Genomic DNA, 18,904 nt, shown 5'->3' on the forward strand with positions numbered 1-18,904 from the left:
ACCCAAAATGCGCAAAAGGTTTTTTTTTGGGGGTTAAACCCCCCAAAAAAGGGGGACGTCCGGGGGGCGGCGATCGCTGAGGAAACCCCAAAGGGAGACGCACCTACGCAGTGAGGGCGAGTTGGGGGGCGGGGCGCCCTTTTTTTAAACTATTTCAGGGTGGCGATCCAGTTCGATTGTAGTAATTGGACAATACAATTCTTTTTTGGAAAGTCTAAACAATTTTGTAGGGTTTTGGGCGTTTTTAGATTTTTCAGCGTTGTTAGAAATTTCAGCGTTTTAGAAACGCCCCGGGCTGGTTTTGTGATAATTATTTCCTTTTTGTTTTTTGGGAATTTTTCGGCCTTTTTTGGGGGGTGGGGTTTCGTGGGTTTCCGGCGTTGTTAATATTTTTGAATATAATTTATTTAAATTCCTATTGTTATCATTGCTATTGACTTAATATTAAATAAAGTTTGTTTTGCTGCCGATACTATTTTATTATTATTGTTTTTCAATTAACATATTGAAATAAAAAAAATGGGTTATTTTTCATTTTGTTTTAATCAAACCCCCGGAAGAGACACCTTTTTTAAAAGAAATAATTATTTTACACCACCACACAACCCACACACACCCCACACAAAAACACCACCCACATATATATATATATATAAATATATATATTATATATAATTTTATATATATTTGTATATATATTAATATAAATATATATAATTTTTTATATATATATATTATATATTATATATATCCGCAGATGGTGGGGTGAGATGAGGGAAGATGTGAAATGATGAGGAGATAGAGTGATGATGAGAGACAATGACGGGAAAATCACATATCAAAGATAAAATAAAAGAAAAAAATGGAAAAAGATGGCCCCCTTAAGAATTTTTTATGTAATGTGCACATGAAAAACCATAGTAAAACTATTTTTTCCCCAGATGACGACGCCACGCGACGATGATGATGATGATGATGATATGATGATGAGATGATGATGATGATGATGTGATGATGATGATGTGATGATGATGAGATTTATATGATATGGGTGGGGGTGGTGGTGGTGATAATGAGATACGATGTGATGATGATAACGTTTGCGACTGCTAATCTTTGATGGCCTTCCCAAGGTTATTAACGACTAGGAAAAGAGATTTTTTATGAAATATTAAAGGGGACTGTACCCACCAACTTTGAAAGGCATGTACCCCTTACAAATATCTATTATTACTGTAAATTTATGAAACTTTTCTTCAGACACCCGGGGGGTGGGAATGGTCTTTCCCCCCACACAGCGAGCTTGCCCTCCCTTTTTCATCAGCAGTTATCCCCAGATTAAAAAACGTATATCTTTTTGTTATACTCGTGTATATTTAGAAATTTATTGAAATATACAAAATATTACATAAAATATTATATATATATAATATTATATATAAAATTATAATTTTATGTATGATATATATGTAAAACCACCACAACACACACACACACCACAACACACACACACCAAAACCCCCACACAACACAACACACACACACACATACATCTCGCTGCAAAAACATAAAGTCTCCCCAATCCCTTTCGTCAAAGCTACCATTATTATAGGTGTGTGAATATATTACCCAATGAGTTTGAATTATACATATACTTTTTAAGATTTTTTTTTAAAAATTTAAACGCAGTTACAATAGTTGTTGTGATATCAGTGAAAATAATGATAAGACACAAATTAAAAACAGTGCTTTAATGAAATTTAAGTTTGGGATTATATTTAGATTGTATACTAATATAATATATTATATTATATATATATAAATATATTAAAATTTGGTGTGTTGTGTGTGTGTGGTGTGTGTGTGTGGGTATGTGTGTGTGTGTGTGTATTATAGTTGATAAGTTTTTTCCCCTACTTAATTTTTAGTGTTTTTTTATTATATATTTAGAATTTACTTTACATTGTGTAATCAGAATTACACACACACACACAACACACACACACACAACACACACACACCACACACAACACACACACACACACACACACCCCACAACATCACAAACACACAACACAACACACACACACTTTGGAACTTTGGGGTCTGGTCAGACTTGGATGGGTGACCCCCGGGGAAAACCAGATGCTGTTGGCATTTTAAAAGGCTGTAAATGTAAGCATATTAACATCAATACAGCAGCTTTATATTTGTGTAAAGAAATTAAAAGAAAATTACTTAAAATAGGAAAAGAGTAATCATTATTTTTGTTTTTGGGTGCTCATAAATTTTTCTGTTCCCACTTCAGGTAAAGGTAGGTAAGGGTAAAAGGGGCTTTCGTTTGGCCCCATGCATGTAGAAGAATGAGGGGAATTTCCTTTATTCCCCAAGTGGTCGACTGTGATTGGGAGAATCAGTGATATGATTGGAAAGTCTAGTAATGAAGTTTGGTATAAAAAGAAAGATAAAATAATTAAATATAGAAAAGGATGAGCAGTGCTTTTAATGGTTGGGGGTTTTATCACAATTGCCCAAAGATCATACACGTTCAAAACACGTTCTCGTGACAGCGAAGTTAAAACAAAAATTTTTCGGTCAGTATTTGAGGGTGACCCCCAGGACACCAGATGTGTTTGGGATTTTATAAGTACGGTAAAATGTAGCATTTTTTTACAATCATAGCAGTTCTTTTTATTTGGTCAAGGAAGGATTTAAAAAATACTTTTAATCAATAGGAAATAGAGTAATCAGCATTTCTGTTTATGACTAACTATATGATTTATCTCTTTCTACTTACAGTAACGGTAATATGAAAGAAATACAGTTGCATGCGTACACCGATTTATAACCATATACAATAATATTTTACTCAATTTCTTATCCATTACTAATAAACAGCTCTAAGAAGAGTAAAAGATTACATTAGGCACATAAAATATAGTAACAATTGATTTAGCATTGCCTATACTCCCGATAGTGGTCGACGTGATTGTGGAGATGTAAGTGATATGATTGGAATGTCATGGTAATGAAGTATGGTATAAAAAGAAAAGATACATATATTGATATATATGAAAAGTGTGTGAGCATTTGGTTAGAGCTGGTGGTGTTATCATCACAATGGCCAACGATCATCCCACGTTGAAAGCACCGCTTCTCGTCCGATCAGCGAAGTTAAGCAACGTTTGGTCTGGTCAGTATAGGATGGGTGACCGCTGGGAAACACCAGAAGCTGTTGGCATTTTAGAAATATGCTAAAATTGTATGCTTTTCTTTACAATATATAGGTCCTCTTATATATGTGTAAAGAAATGAATTGAAAATATACTTTAATCAATAGGAAGTAGAGTAATCAGCATTTCTGTTTATGGACTGCTGTAATTTATCTCTTCCTACTTTAACAGTAACAGTAATATGAAAGAGAAACAGTTGCATGCGTATACTGATTTATAACCATACAAAATAATATTTTACTCAATTTCTTATGCATTACTAATACACCTCTAAAACGATCAAAAGACTTATCTTAGGCACATAAATGTGGTAACGATTGTGTGAGAATTGCCTGTACTTCCGAAAGTGGTCGACTGTGATTGTGGAGATGTCAGTGATATGATTGGAATGTCATGGTAATGAAGTTTGGTATAAAAAGAAAAGATACATTATATTAATATAAACGGAAAATGTATGAACAGTTAGTTATATATGAAAAGTTCATTATATTAATATATACGAAAAGTGTGTGAGCAGTGAGCTAGATCTGCCTGGGAATACCAGATGCTGTTGGCATTTTATAGTGTATGCTAAATTATATGCATTTCCCTACAATATATAGCAACTCTTATATTTGTGTAAAGAAATTAATTGAAAATATACTTTAATCAATAGGAAATAGAGTAATCAACATTTCTGTTAATGAGTGACTCTATAATTTATCTCTTCCTACTTACAGTAACGGTAATATGAAAGAGATACAGTTGCATGTGTACACCGATTTATAACCATATACAATAATATTTTATTCAATTTCTTATGCATTACTAATAAATAGCTCTAAAAAGGATAAAAGACTTACGTTAGGCACATAAATATAGTAAAAATTGTGTTAGAATTGCCTATACTCCCGATAGTGATCGACTGTGAGTGTAGAGATTTCAGTGATATAAAAAGAAAAGATATAATATATTAATATATATGAAAAGTGTGTAAGCAGTGAGTTAGAGCTGGTTGGTGTTATCATCACAATGGCCAACTATCATACCACTTGAAAGCACCGCTTCTCGTCCGATCAGCGAAGTTAAGCAACGTTTGGTCTGGTCAGTACTTGGATGGGTGACCGCCTGGGAACACCAGATGCTGTTGGCATTTTAGAATATATGCTAAATTGTATGCATTTCTTTACAATATATATAAAAAGAAAATATACATTATATTATTATATACGGAAAGTGTGTGAGCAGTGAGTTACAGCTGGTTGGTGTTATCATGACAATTGCCAACGATCATACCACGTTGAAAGCACCGCTTCTCGTCCGATCAGCGAAGTTAAGCAACGTTGGGTCTAGTCAATACTTGGATGGGTGACCGCCTGGGAACACCAGATGCTGTTGGCATTTTAGAATATATGCTAAATTGTATTCATTTCTTTACAATATATAGCACCTCTTATATTTGTGTAAGGAAATGAATTGAAAATATACTTTAATCAATAGGAAATAGAGTAATCAGTATTTTTGCTAATGCCTTACTCTATAATTTATCTCTACCTACTTACAGTAACGAAATATGAAAGAGGTACAGTTGCATGCATACACCGATCTATAACCATATACGATATTTTACTCAATATCTTATGCATTACTAATACACAGCTCTAAAAAGGGCGAAAGACCCGTTAGGCTCATAAATGTAGTAACAAATGAGGTAGAATTGCTTATACTCTTGATAGTCATCGACTGTGATTGTGGAGATGTCAGTGATATGATTAGAATATCATGGTAGTGAAGTTTGGTATGAAAAGAAAATATACATTATATTAATATATATGAAAAGTGTGTGAACAGTGATTTAGAGCTGGTTGGTATTATTATCACAATTGCCAACGATAATACCATGTTGAAAGCACCGCTTCTCGTCCGATCAGCGAAGTTAAGCAACGTTGTGTCTGTTCAGTACTTGGATGGGTGACCGCCTGGGAACACCAGATGCTGTTGGCATTTTATAATGTATGCTAAATTGTATGCATGTCTTTACAATATACAGCAGCTCTTATATTTGTGTAAAGAAATTAATTGAAAATATACTTTAATCAATAGGAAATAGAGTAATCAGCATTTCTGTTTATGGCTGACTATATAATTAACCATTCCTACTTACAGTAACGGTAATGTGGAAGAGATACAGTTGCATTCGTGCACCGATTTATAACCATATACGATAATATTTTACTCAATTTCTTATGCATTACTAATACACAGCTTTAAAAAGGGTAAAACACTTTCTTCAGCCACATACATGTAGTAATAATTGAGTTAGAATTCCTTATACTCCGGATAATGGTCTACTGTGATTGTGGAGATGTCAGTGATATGATCGGAATGTCATGGTAATGAAGTTTGGTATAAAAAGAAAAGATACATTATATTAATATATATGAAAAGTGTGTGAGCAGTGAGTTAGAGCTGGTTGGTGTTATCATCACAATTGTCAACGATCATACCACCAGATGTTGTCATTTTATAGTGTATGCTAAAGTGTATGCATTTCTTTACACTATAGCAGCTCTTATATTTGTGTAAAGATATGAATTGAAAATATACTTTAATCAATAGGAAATAGAGTAATCAGCATTTCTGTTAATGACTGACTCTATAATTTATCTCTTCCTACTTACAGTAACGTTAATATGAAAGAGATACAGTTGCATATGTACACCGATTTATAATCATATACAATAATATGTTACTCAATTTCTTATGCATTACTAATAATCAGCTCTTAAAAGGGTAAAAGACTTATCTTAGGCACATAAATGTAGTAACAATTGAGTTACTAATTGAGCATTGAGCATTGCCTATACTCCCGATAGTGGTCGAATGTGATTGTGGAGATGTCAGTGATATAATTGGAATGTCATGGTAATGAAATTTGGTATAAAAAGAAAATATACACTATATTAATATATACGAAAAGTGTGTAGGCAGTGACTTAGAGTTGGTTGGTTTTATCATCACAATTGCTAACAATCATACCACGTTGAAAGCACCGCTTCTCGTCCGATCAGCGAAGTTAAGCAACGTTTGGTCTGGTCAATACTTGGATGGGTGACCGCCTGGGAACACCAGATGCTGTTGGCATTTTAGAATATATGCTAAATTGTATGCTTTTCTTTACAATATATAGTTCCTCTTATATATGTGTAAAGAAATGAATTGAAAATATACTTTAATCAATAGGAAGTAGAGTAATCAGCATTTCTGTTTATGACTGACTCTGTAATTCATCTCTTCCTACTTACAGTAACAGTAATATGAAAGAGATACAATTGCCAACGATCATGTCACGTTGAAAGCACCGCTTCTCGTCCGATCAGCGAAGTTAAAGAACGTTTGGTCTGGTCAGTACTTTGATGGGTGACCACCTAGGAACACCAGTTCCCTTTTGGCATTTTATAATGTATCTAAATTGTATGCATTTCTCTACAATATATAGTAGCTCTTATATCAGTGTAAAGAAATTCATTCAAAATATACTTTAATTAATAGGAAATAGAGTAATCAGCATTTCTGTTTCTAACGGACCATAATTTATCTCTTCCTACTTACAGTAACGGTAATATGAAAGAGATACATTTGCATGCGTACACCGATTTATAATCATATACAATAATATCTTACTCATTTTTTATGCATTACACCCTCAAAAAAACGCTAAAAGGGACTTAATATAAATGAAAAGTGTGTGAGCAATGACTTAGAGCTGGATGTTGTTATCTTAGTTGCCAACGATCATACCACGTTGAAAGCACCGCTTCTCGTTCGATCAGCGAAGTTAAGCAACGTTGGGTCTTGTCAGTACTTGGATGGGTGACCGCCTGGGAACACCAGATGCTGTTGGCATTTTATAATGTATGCTAAATTGTATGCATTTCCTTACAATATAGCAGCTCTTATATTTGTGTAAAGAAATGAATTGAGAATATACTTAATCAATAGGAAATAGAGTAATCAGCATATCTGTTAATGACTGACTCTATAATTTATCTCTTCCTAATTACAGTAACGGTAATATGAAAGAAATACAGTTGCATGCGTACACCGATTTATAATCATATACAATAATATTTTACTCAATTTCTTATGCATTACTAATACCAGCTCTAAAAAGGGTAAAAGACTTACGTTAGGCACATAAATGTAGTAACAATTAAGTTCGAATTCCCTATACTCCCGATAGTGGTCGACTGTGATTATGGAGATATCAGTGATATGATTGGAATGTCATGGTAATGAAGTTTGGTATAAAAAGAGAAGATACAATATATTAATATATATGAAAAGTGTGTAAGCAGTGAGTTAGAACTGATTGCCAACAATCATACCACGTTGAAAGCACCGCTTCTCGTCCGATCAGTGAAGTTAAGGAACGTTTGGTCTGGTCAGTATTTGGGATGGGTGGACCGTTGGGAACACAGATGCTGTTGGTATTTTATAATGTATGCTAAAACTGTATGCATTTCTTTACAATATATATCAGCTCTTATATTTGTGTAAAGAAATGATGTATTGAAAATATTCTTTTAGCAATAGGAAATAGAGTAATCAGCACATCTGTTTATGACTAATTGTATAATTTGTCTCTACTTACAGTAAGGATAGTATGAAAGAGATACAGTTTCATGTGTACACCGATTTATAACCATATACAATAATGTTTTATTCATTTTTTTATGTATTACTAATACACAGCTCTATAAAGGGTAAAAGACTTACCTTGGGCACAGAAATGTAATAACAATTGAGTTAGAATTGCCTATAATCCCGATGTGGTCGCCTGTGATTGTGGATATGTCTGGAATGTCATTTTTATGAAGTTTGGTATAAAAAGAAAAGATACATTATATTAATATATATGAAAAGTGTTTGAGCAGTGAGTTAGAGCTAGTTGGTGTTATCACAACTGCCAACGATCATACCATATTGAAAGCACCGCTTCTTGTCCGATCAGCGAAAAAGGGCAAAAGACTTACCTTAGGCACATAAATGTAGTAACAATTGAGTAAGAATTACCTATACTCCTGATAGTGGTCGATTGTGGTTGTGGAGATGTCAGTGATATGATTGGAATATCATGGTAATGAAGTTTGGTATAAAAGAAAAGATACATTATATTAATATATATGAAAAGTGTGTGAGCAGTGAGTTAGAGCTGGTTGGTGTTCTCACAATTGCCAACGATCATACCACGTTGAAAGCACCGCTTCTCGTCCGATCAGCGAAGTTAAGCAAGGTTGGGTCTAGTCAGTACTTTGATGGGTGAGCGCCTGGGAACACCAGATGCTGTTGGCATTTTAGAATGTATGCTAAATTGTGTACATTTCTTTACAATATATAGCAGCTCTTATATTTGTGTAAAGAAATGAATTGAAAATATACTTTAATCAATAGGAAATTGAGTAATCAGCATTTCTGTTTATGACTTACTCTATAATTTATCTATTCCTACTTACAGTAACGGAAATATGAAAAAGGTACAGTTGCATGCATACACCGATTTATAACCATATACAATAATATTTTACTCAATTTCTTATACATTACGAATACACAGCTCTAAAACGGGTAAAAGACTTACGTTAGGCACATAAATGTAGTAACAATTGAGTTATAGCAATATAGCAATATATAGCAGCTCTTATATTTGTGTAAAGAAATTAATTGAAAATATATTTAATCAATAGGAAATAGAGGAATCAGCATTTCTGTTAATGTGGAAAGTGTGTGAGCAGTGAGTTAGAGCTGGTTGGTGTTATCATCAGAATTGCCAACGATCATACCACGTTGAAAGCACCGCTTCTCGTCCGATCAGCGAAGTTAAGCAACGTTGGGTCTGGTCAGTACTTGGATGCGTGACTGCCTGGGAATACTAGATGCTGTTGGCATTTTATAATGTATGCTAAATTGTATGCATTTCTTTACAATATATAGCAGCTCTTATATTTGTGTAAAGAAATTAATTGAAAATATACTTTAATCAATAGGAAATAGAGTAATCAGCATTTCTGTTAATGACTGACTCTTAATTCATCTCTTCCTACTTACAGTAACGGTAATATGAAAGAGGTACAGTTGCAAGTGTACACCGATTTATAATCATATACAATAATATTTTACTCAATTTCTTATGCATTACTAATAAACAGCGCTAAGAAGAGTAAGATACTTACGTTAGGCACATAAATATAGTTACAATTGAGTTAGCATTGCCTATATTCCCGATAGTGGTCGACTGATTGTGGAGATGTCAGTGATATGATTGGAATGTCATGGTGGTGAAGTCTGGTATAAAAAGAAAAGATACATTATAATAATATATATGAAAAGTGTGTAAGCAGTGAGTTTGAGCTGGTTGGTGTTATCATTCCGATCGCCAACGATCATACCACGTTGAAAGCACCGCTTCTCGTCTGATCAGCGAAGTTAAGCAACGTTGGGTCTGTTCAGTATTTGGATGGATGATCGCCTGGGAACACCAGAATCTGTTGGCATTTTATAGTGTATGCTAAATTGTATGAATTTCTTTACAATATATAGCAGCTCTTATATTTGTGTAAAGAAATGAATTGAAATTATACTTTAATCAATAGGAAATAGAATAATCAGCATTTCTGTTTACGACTTAATCTATAATTTGTCTATTCCTACTTACAATAACGGTAATGTGAAAGAGGTACAGTTGCATACATACACCGATTTGTAACCATAAACAATATTTTACTCAATTTCTTATGCATTACTAATACACAGCTCTAAAAAGGGTAAAAGACTTCCGTTAGGCACATAAATGTGGTAACAACTGAGTTAGAATCGCCTATACTCCTCATAGTGGTCGACTGTGATTGTAGAGATGTCAGTGATTTGATTGGAACGTCATGGTAATGAAGTTTGGTATAAAAAGAAAAGATGCATTATATTAATATATATGAAAAGTGTGTGAGCAGTGAGTTAGAGCTGGTTGGTGTTATCATCACAATGGCCAACGATCATACCACGTCGAAAGCACCCTTCTCGTCCGATCAGCGAAGTTAAGCAACGTTGCGTCAAGTCAGTACTTGGATGGGTGATCGCCTGGGAACACCAGTTGCTGTTGGCATTTTAGAATGTATGCTAAATTGTACGAATTTCTTTACAATATATAGCAGCTCTTATATTTGTGTAAAGAAATGAATTGAAAATATACTTTAATCAATAGGAAGTAGAGTAATCAGCATTTCTGTATATGACCGATTTATAACCATATACAATAATATTTTACTCAATTTCTTATACATTACTAACACACAGCTCTAAAAAGGGTAAAAGACTTACCTTAGACACATAAATGTAGTAACAACTGTCTTAGAATTGCCGTTACTCCCGATAGTGGTCGACTGTGATTGTGGAGATGTCAGTGATATGATTGGAATGTCATGATAATGAAGTTTGGTATAAAAAGAAAAGATACATTATATTAATATATATGAAAGTGTGGGGAGCAGGATTTAGAGCTGGTTGGTGTTATCACAATTGCCGCTTTCGTCCGATCAGCGAAGTGAGCAAAGTTGTGTCGGTCAGTACTTGGATGGGTGACCGCTGGGAACACCAGAGGCTGTTGGCATTTTATAAGTATGCGAAATTGTATGCATTACTATGCGACATATAGCACCCCTTTTTTTAATATCCATAAGAAGCCAATGAAAAATATACGTTAATTAATAGGAAACGTCGTCGGAAGGAGGCACGAAGGGAAAAAAACCTAGAGGGAACTAAAGTAAATGAAAACTTTTAAAATTAATTTCCTTTCTAGTACTAAACAGATTTTACAGATGACAATGTAATAGTTATGATAATTGTTAGTAAAAATCATAATATTAGTAAATGATGTGTACTAAACAATAGGAAAATGACTAATAAAGCTATCAGTCTGAGAAAAGCACTCACGAATGAGTTTTAACAATAAAATTTGGTTTTAAATTTATAGTTTTTTTTTCGTATTGTTCTTGAGCCGAAAAAATAGAAATTATCGTGTCCCGTGTATGATTTTAGTACCCAATGAATCGAAATGAGTTTTACTTCCTTAGAGGTCGGGCTTCTTTGGCCTCAAAATGTAGTGTATTGGATGGCAGGTGACAGGGATATGCAGCCAAAGTAAAAGCCAAAAGAAACCAGGAATGTAAACAGACATTGTGATAAAAGTTGTGATTGTTAATATATGCAAAGTCAACGATCATTTCCCCGTTGAAAACACCGCTTCTCGTCGGTCAGTGATGTTAAACATGTTGGGTCTGGTCAGTAATTGGCATGGGGCCGCCTTTGGGAATACGGAGATACTTTGGCATTTTGTTACTTGTATGTTCTTAATAGCATTTATTTTATTTTTTTTTTTATTTTTTTTTAATTTTCTTTTATTTTTAACAATACTTACATATATTTATTCATTTATGACGCCATATGAAGAGATATAGTTGCATGTGTATACAGGGTTCAACCATATAATGATATTTTACTCGATTTCTTTTTCCATTACTTGACACTTTTGCATGCCCTTTTTAGTGTGCACACTTTAACAACGTTTAAAAGACTTACGGTAGGTACATAAAAGTGGTAATAGTGGAGCTAGAATGCTAAATCCTCCCATTAGTGTCGACTGTGATTGGTGCATAATTGTGGGGCACAGCTCAGTGGTTTTGATTGGAATGTAATGGTAGCGATGCTTGGTGTTAAAACAAAAGATACATTATATTGATATGTATGAAAAATCTGTGAGCACTGACGAAAGCTAATTAATGTTAGAATATTTATGCCAACGATCATACCACGTTAAAGCACCGTTTTCGTCCGATCAGCGAAGGGGTTAAACAACGTGGGTCTGGTCAGTACTTGGGGGGTGACCACCTGGGAACACAGATGCTGTTGGCATTTTGTTGCCTTGTCATGACATTATCAGACAAATATAATGTTGATAGTAGTAATAATCAAAGGCTAAAAAATAATAAAAATAATAATAAAAATAATAATAATAATAAAACCGGAACAATACAAGTAATGATACTGGCAATACCAACAAAACTAGCAACGTTATAAAGCAAAAAGTCTTTTGAAAGCACTCAGTTTTAAAATTCGTAAAAAATCAGCATTTTGCGTTTTGGTTAGTACACTGATTCCCGTCAAAAGTCTAAAGAAAATATTAAAGACATATTTGAGTCTTAAAACCCTTTTTAGAAAACCTCGTGGACGTGGCCCGTCGAGAAAGGGTTAAGAAACCACAGAAATTTTTTTATTTTCAAAAAAAAAACTTTTAAGAGAGCCCTTTAAACCCTGCTATGCAAATTTAGATATTGTTAGTTCCCCTTCTGAAAATGGAAAAAGGACATTTTTCAATTTAGAAAAAAAGTGATTTGTAGAAAGCTGAAAGTGCCCCGACTTTTGCACTGAACGTCATTCGGTTTTTTTTAGAGAGTCTCAAGACTTTTAGGGGTTTGATTCGAAAATTGGAAAAGTGCCCGTTTTTAGAATAGAAAAGTTGTTTTGTAGAAGGAAAGGACCGAAATTCGCATTCTAGATACGTCATTCGTTTTTTTTACGAGAGTTCAAGACGTGAAAATTAAATAAAGGTTCAAATGCGTGATCTTGGCTTGTCTTTTTTATTCGAAAACCTCCAAAAATCTTACCCGCATTTCAGTTTCCGGGTTTTTCCCTCCCAAGTAAGAGAAACCTTTTTCAAAAAGCTTCACGAAAGTTAAATTTAGTATGCCCAGGGCCCCCTTTCAAAAAGGGTAACCTTTTTAAACCCTTTGGTATAAGCCCCTGAGGTGTCGTGGTAGAGGAGCTTTTTTGGGCGGGGGTTTTGTTCCGCTTACCCCCCCCGTCGCACGATAAAAAAGCAACACAACGAATTAATAAAACTAAAGTAAAAATTATCAAAATTTTACGTTAAAAAAAAAATTTAAAAATAAAAAAAGCAAAAAATAAAAAAATAAAAAACAACATTAAAGACTAAATTAATTTAAAGAAAAACAGCATTATTTTGTTTTTAATTTAAAGAAAGTAAATCGAAACCACCTAAAACAAAAAAAAGCACTCGAACTTTTAATTTATTTTTATTATTTTACGCCGACCGCCTCGTTTTTTCCCCACCAAACGAAAAGGGTAGGCAGACGGCGTGCTACCCACAGGGTGGGGAACATGAACAGTCCAAGATTCCCCGAGCACCACAGCGTCCCAGAACACCACGAGGAGAAACGCACTGGCGGGGGCGGGGCACGAAATAAACACAAAATGACAGTTTTTCCTTTTTTTAACAATTTATTCCCCGTAAAACTTTTCTATAGGCCAAACGGGGGGGAAAAACCGCATGTCACACTCCCCCCCGAACAGAAAGTAATTCAGGCACAAGGCACACACGAGGTTTCCAGGAGCAGCACCCAACTGCATCTTCGGTTTGTTCTCCGCTCCCCCGCGACACCCAGTTGCGTCATGTTGCCCAGGTCATCCTTTTATTTTAACACGTTTGCACAGAGACAAAGACCCATGGCGTGCACTATTCCCCCTATAAAGCGACGACCTGTCTGCTCTGACTACCTAAACATAAAAATTTTTAAGTAAAATTAGTCCTCAGGAACAAACAAAATTTTTTTCAAAACAAAAACCGTAATTAAAAACCAGTTCTCAGAAACAAAAAAAATCTTTCACCCAGGGGGTTTTCTTGTCTCGCTGGGGTCGCTCTGGGGGGTTGGGGGCGGCGTAGATTGGCAGTGGCATCCAGAGGGGATCCCCTCCCAAGATTGGCTCAGGCACCTTTCACATCTGTTGCTCGCCCCCACCTAAAAATGGTCCTTTTTTCGGTCAGGTCTCCCCACTCCTCATCCCCCCTAGGGGGGAAAAAGTCACTTTTTCCCAGGGCCCCCAGGAGTAGTTTCCCATGGAAAACGAAAGCCAGTCTACGTGGACAACAGATGGTCGTTTTCCCCCTTGGAATTCGAAGGGACTAGAGGGGGCCCCCCCCCAAAGTGTAGGCCTTCCAAGGGCTCTGTAGTTCGGCGAGACCCTCGTTCCAAGGGGTTATGCAGCCACACTCGTCCCCTATTTTGTACCTCATTCCCTCATGTGCCGGTCATAGGTCTCCTTCAGGATGGGGGGCATTGAGCTTGCCACGCATGTCGGGAAACCTCTGCCAGGTTAGGGGCGTCCAATGCCCCAAGCCCTCAAGGAAGTCAGGCAACAGGCCCACACCAACCAACTCCTTGTCCCCGGACTTCTGACGCTCCATTCCCCAAGTGCCCAGCTTTGCACCAGCGGGCCCCCTTCGGGCCTTATCGGGAATTAGCTTCCAACACTGAACTAACCCCCCCCGGTCCAAAAAGGCTCCGCCCAAATGCTACGCCATCAGCCAGCTGCGTTTTTGAATGGGCCCCACGGGGCCCCTCACTACCGCATCATTTTTGGGACAGCGACACCCGATTCTAGATTGCCCGGAGGGAAGGTGCAGCGCCAGCCGTAACTACCCCGCACAGCCCACCCTGGAAGCAAGGGGGATACTTCACCCTGCCCTCACCAGCTTCCCTCAAAGGGCGACACACGTTTCTCGCATCAGGGAGTCAAGGCCCCGCAAGCAGTGCTGTCCCGATCGGCCACATACACCGGGAGCCCCGCACCCGGCCACCCAAATAGCTCCATGGCCCTTGAGCTGCACACAAGTCCCGTGACCACCATCGTCTCTGTGGTGTGTCTGAAAGTTGCAAGTGGGCCAAAATATCAGGCCGCCTAGGGGCTTCTCAGCCCCAGTTCCACGTCAGGCGGCATGGGTTCCATCTATGGCCCTCCACCTGCATCGGCTGGTTTAACGGCCTTAACCCCAATTTGGGGCCCGGGAACCCCAGGACGGTGGGTTTGCCCCCTTCCCAGCCCGTCCGAGTTTTCCGCCTGTACCCTCCCTTTGCCTTTGGACAGTATTGGATGGGACCATACCTGGCACAGTCCTTGCACGCGTTTGGAAGGGACCGAATGTCCCGGTTTGGGGGAGGTTCTCCCCTCCCTCCGACACCGATACGTCTGTGCCCTTCCACCGCAGCCCCAACACAAACCTTGGAAAGGCTCGGGCTCACTTTTCCCCAAGCTACCTTCTCCCTTTAGCCTTCCGGCCCGGGGGTCACGGGGGGGCTGAGCAGCTGGCCTAGGCCACTGGGTTCCTTTAGGAAGGCCCCGAACTCCAAGGCCCCCGCCCGGCCCCTGCAGGTCCTCAGGGTGTGCTGCTTAGTAGATTTGCAGCTGTGGTCCCGCCAAAGCGCACAAAAAAATCGCAGGCCCGGACCCCGTCATTTTTTCCGAGCGCAGGTACGACTCTTTACCAGGCCTCCACATCCCGCGCCAGTGGGACAGTGTCTCGCCCCGCTCCGAGTCCCCTTTTTCAAGCGGGGCCGTATACCTCGGGCCTGGTGGGGGTGCCCGGAAAAAGGCGTTTCAAAGCCCCCGCCAGGCTGGTGTAAGAGGCATGTTGGGGTGGCGGCGGATGCCAAATTTCCCCCGCGGGGCCCTTAGGGCGTTACCAGCTGCGGGCCCCTTTTTTCCGGGTTCCAGCCCCGGGCGATGCCGCATTTTTAAATTGGGGGACATATGCCTCCCAGGCCACCTTCCCCTCGACCCGTGCTTACACCACAAAATTGGGGGGCGAGGGGGGTACGGGGTGGAGAAAAGCGTTCAGTGAACTAAACACGCCCCGGGGGGGGGGGGAAGGGGGGGGGGAGGAAAAGAGGGGGTTGGCCGGGGCGAGTTTGCCGCCCCCTATACCCAGCGACCATGCTCCGACACGACGCTGCGAGGCCCGAGGGTTCCCGCCACGAAAACCCCGTAAATCTGACACTTGGATTTTGCCAGAACCTCGTCTGCCTTCCTGTTTCAACGTTTAAAAATCGTGACGCGCCTTTCCGCCCTTTACTTCCTCCCCCAGGCCTGAACACGCCCTTCAGAGTCTGCAAAATCCTCCACGTTCACCTTTCCCCTGTTGCAGGCCTTGTCGGTGTACTGTGAGTTTCCCCTCTTACAGATGCAAATTGCTCGTAGCACCTCAAAAAGTTGCAGAACTGTTCTCTGTTCCTTGTCTGCATCTCGACGAGAGGGGGGCCTGCTAGGGCCCCTGTGCTGCCTTCTGCCCTTTGGCCATTTCCCCCCTATACGGCCAGATGGCAGTGATCGGGCCATCTGGCCGTTCCCCTCACTCGTGCTGCCTCAGTATACCCTCCTCTCCCCATGGCTACCCCCATTTTTGGACGACTTTTAAAAATCGGGCATCTCACTGATAAAAATATCACAAACCCCACCCGACCCATTTGTTACGCCGCCCGCTCGTTTTTGCCACCAACACAAGGAGGCTAGGCAGACGGCGTGCTACCCACGGGCGTGAACATGAAAGCCCCAAAGAGCCCCGAGCACCACGGGCCCCAGAACACCAAAGGGGGATACGCTACATGGCGAAGGGGGCACGAAATAAACACAAAATGCGTTTTTCCCTTTTTTTACACAATTTTTTACCGTACACTTTTCACGGGGGGGGAAACCAGCATGTCACATGAAAACGTTTATAACAGGGCAAACAAAGTAATGGGTACAAGGGCACACACGAGGTTTTCACAATCTTTTGGTAAAAACAAAAAATAAGAATTTTTTTAAAATGATAAAAATGTAAAAAAATTACAAAATGGACATGGTAAAAAATAGATAAAAATAATTTTTGTAAAGTGGCATCATAATCAAAAAAAGTTTTAAAGATTTTTTAGAATTAAAAAAACAAGGAAACTAACAGTAGTTAAAACACGCATGCCGACAAAGAATGCATTTAAAAAGAAAAAAAGAAAAATCAAAGTCAAAGAGAACCAAAAAAAAATGTGCCAAAAAGGGTAAACGAAAAAAAACAGAAAGCGAAAATCAGGGATAAAAAGCTAAGATAAGAGTAAAAAGGGTGGAAACGGGGATGGAAAAAGCTGTGCAGGGGAAGGTACAGATTTCCCGACCAGGGAAGTGTGGGGACTAGACACACTACAACTGTAATATCAAAGCACCAAACACCAGCCAAAAATAATACTGTTGCAGTCACAGAAATCTGTTATATTTGACAGACGGAAAAAATAGCCCCAGTTGCAATACAAAGACACCTTCGTTATTGTGTCTCGACCGGCGATTCTCAGCTTTCGCAGTTATTTGAGTTTTATTTGTGATATGTAGAAAACCTGTGCTGCCAGTGTTCCCATATCTCGAGCTCTGGACACGCTGGGGTATAGGACGTCTCAAGAATTCCTTTAAGGGGGTTTTCGTAAATCAGTAAAGCAAGCCTAGCATCATAAGATATCTTTTGATCTTGTTGCTGGATTACGCAATATCAATTATGGACACTAACTGCAATAGAGTACCATTTTCGACGTTTTTGAACTATAACACAAATTATTTTACTGTTGCACGATAGAGATTTCAAATCTGTGTGTGTGTGTGTGTGTGTTTGTGTGTGTGTGTGTGTAGTTTTAGTTTTGTAAGCTTATTAATTTCATAAACGTAAATATCGTTATGAATTCGTGGTTCAAAGCTTTAAGAAGTATACAGTTATTAATCATGGATAATTTGATTTACGTAGGAAAAAAAAATCTGGTGAGAGACTTTTTTAAAGAAATCATAGGAAAAGTTTATAGATTCAGGTAAATATAAGAGAAATTTCCGAGCGGTCCAACAAAACAAAATAGCATATTTAAAATGGGAATTTGCAAAACATAGATTTTTTCTAGAAGTTTAATAAGTATAGGCCCGTAGATATGAGGTGGCGAGCACTTAATTTTTGCGTAATTGACCAGTAAAAACGCCGAAATTTGGGGTTTTAATTACTAAAAAAAAAAAAAAGGCGGATTGAATAGTGTTAAGCTTATAGGCCTATATCTTTCATTCAGTATGCATGCCTTCACTATTGTTTTTTTCCCATTCCTTTTGTTAAATCGAGTGAAGTATATGACTGGATATTATATTATAAAATATATATATATATATATTATAATATATATAAATATTATTAATTATAAAACCCGGAATATTGCTGATATGTAAAGCAGTTATGAAACTGATTAAGATTAAACTTATCAAAACAACATGAAAAAACTAATTTCTATTCAGAAGTAAAATTCATGGAAAAAAATAATAATAACAACAACAATAATAATAGTATTAAATGTGTTATATGGCAAAAAAGATGATCAGTGTATTGTTCAAGGTTTAAATGATTTTAAAATATACTTGTACCAGAATGGACGTGATAAACTTTTTTTTTTTTAACAATATCTTAGTACTGAAATATTTAATTTGGTGTAATGATATGAAAACGCCATGGATGCATCATGTTACCTTTTAAATAAATTCACAGAGAAATCTTATCTAGAATTATTTAGGTAAAACGGCTGCTCTGCCTCCATCCCAAACACGTGCTTATATTACCATCTATCTATTTATACATGTGTTTATGTATGTTTATGAATATATATACACATATATTGACATCTGTGTATATTTATATGCATATATAAGCATATGTGCATATCAATGTATATAAATATATATTGAAAAAATCAACACACCACACACCACACACACACAAAAACACACACACACACAAACAA

General features: G+C 37.7%; 5 non-coding genes and 6 pseudogenes across 5 annotated transcripts; all 11 read left to right on the top strand.

Annotated features, from left to right (window-relative positions):
* The first annotated feature begins 3,123 nt into the window (after positions 1-3,123).
* On the top strand, positions 3,124-3,241 carry LOC119598803 (annotated as a pseudogene).
* Positions 3,242-4,247: 1,006 nt separating this feature from the next.
* LOC119598796 lies at positions 4,248-4,365 on the top strand (annotated as a pseudogene).
* A 129-nt stretch (positions 4,366-4,494) lies between these two features.
* On the top strand, positions 4,495-4,613 carry LOC119598776. Its single transcript, XR_005231017.1, has one exon. It is a non-coding gene; the product is annotated as a 5S ribosomal RNA (ribosomal RNA).
* A 484-nt stretch (positions 4,614-5,097) lies between these two features.
* On the top strand, positions 5,098-5,216 carry LOC119598784. The gene has a single exon (XR_005231025.1). It is a non-coding gene; the product is annotated as a 5S ribosomal RNA (ribosomal RNA).
* A 1,021-nt stretch (positions 5,217-6,237) lies between these two features.
* Positions 6,238-6,356, top strand: LOC119598780. The gene has a single exon (XR_005231021.1). It is a non-coding gene; the product is annotated as a 5S ribosomal RNA (ribosomal RNA).
* Positions 6,357-6,546: 190 nt separating this feature from the next.
* On the top strand, positions 6,547-6,666 carry LOC119598810 (annotated as a pseudogene).
* Positions 6,667-6,999: 333 nt separating this feature from the next.
* On the top strand, positions 7,000-7,118 carry LOC119598770. The gene has a single exon (XR_005231011.1). It is a non-coding gene; the product is annotated as a 5S ribosomal RNA (ribosomal RNA).
* A 1,330-nt stretch (positions 7,119-8,448) lies between these two features.
* Positions 8,449-8,567, top strand: LOC119598786 (annotated as a pseudogene).
* A 474-nt stretch (positions 8,568-9,041) lies between these two features.
* On the top strand, positions 9,042-9,160 carry LOC119598783. The gene has a single exon (XR_005231024.1). It is a non-coding gene; the product is annotated as a 5S ribosomal RNA (ribosomal RNA).
* Positions 9,161-9,647: 487 nt separating this feature from the next.
* On the top strand, positions 9,648-9,766 carry LOC119598791 (annotated as a pseudogene).
* A 487-nt stretch (positions 9,767-10,253) lies between these two features.
* Positions 10,254-10,371, top strand: LOC119598809 (annotated as a pseudogene).
* The last annotated feature ends 8,533 nt before the right edge of the window (positions 10,372-18,904 follow it).

Source organism: Penaeus monodon, chromosome 41 (genome assembly GCF_015228065.2).
Source record: "Penaeus monodon isolate SGIC_2016 chromosome 41, NSTDA_Pmon_1, whole genome shotgun sequence".
NCBI lineage: Eukaryota > Metazoa > Arthropoda > Malacostraca > Decapoda > Penaeidae > Penaeus > Penaeus monodon.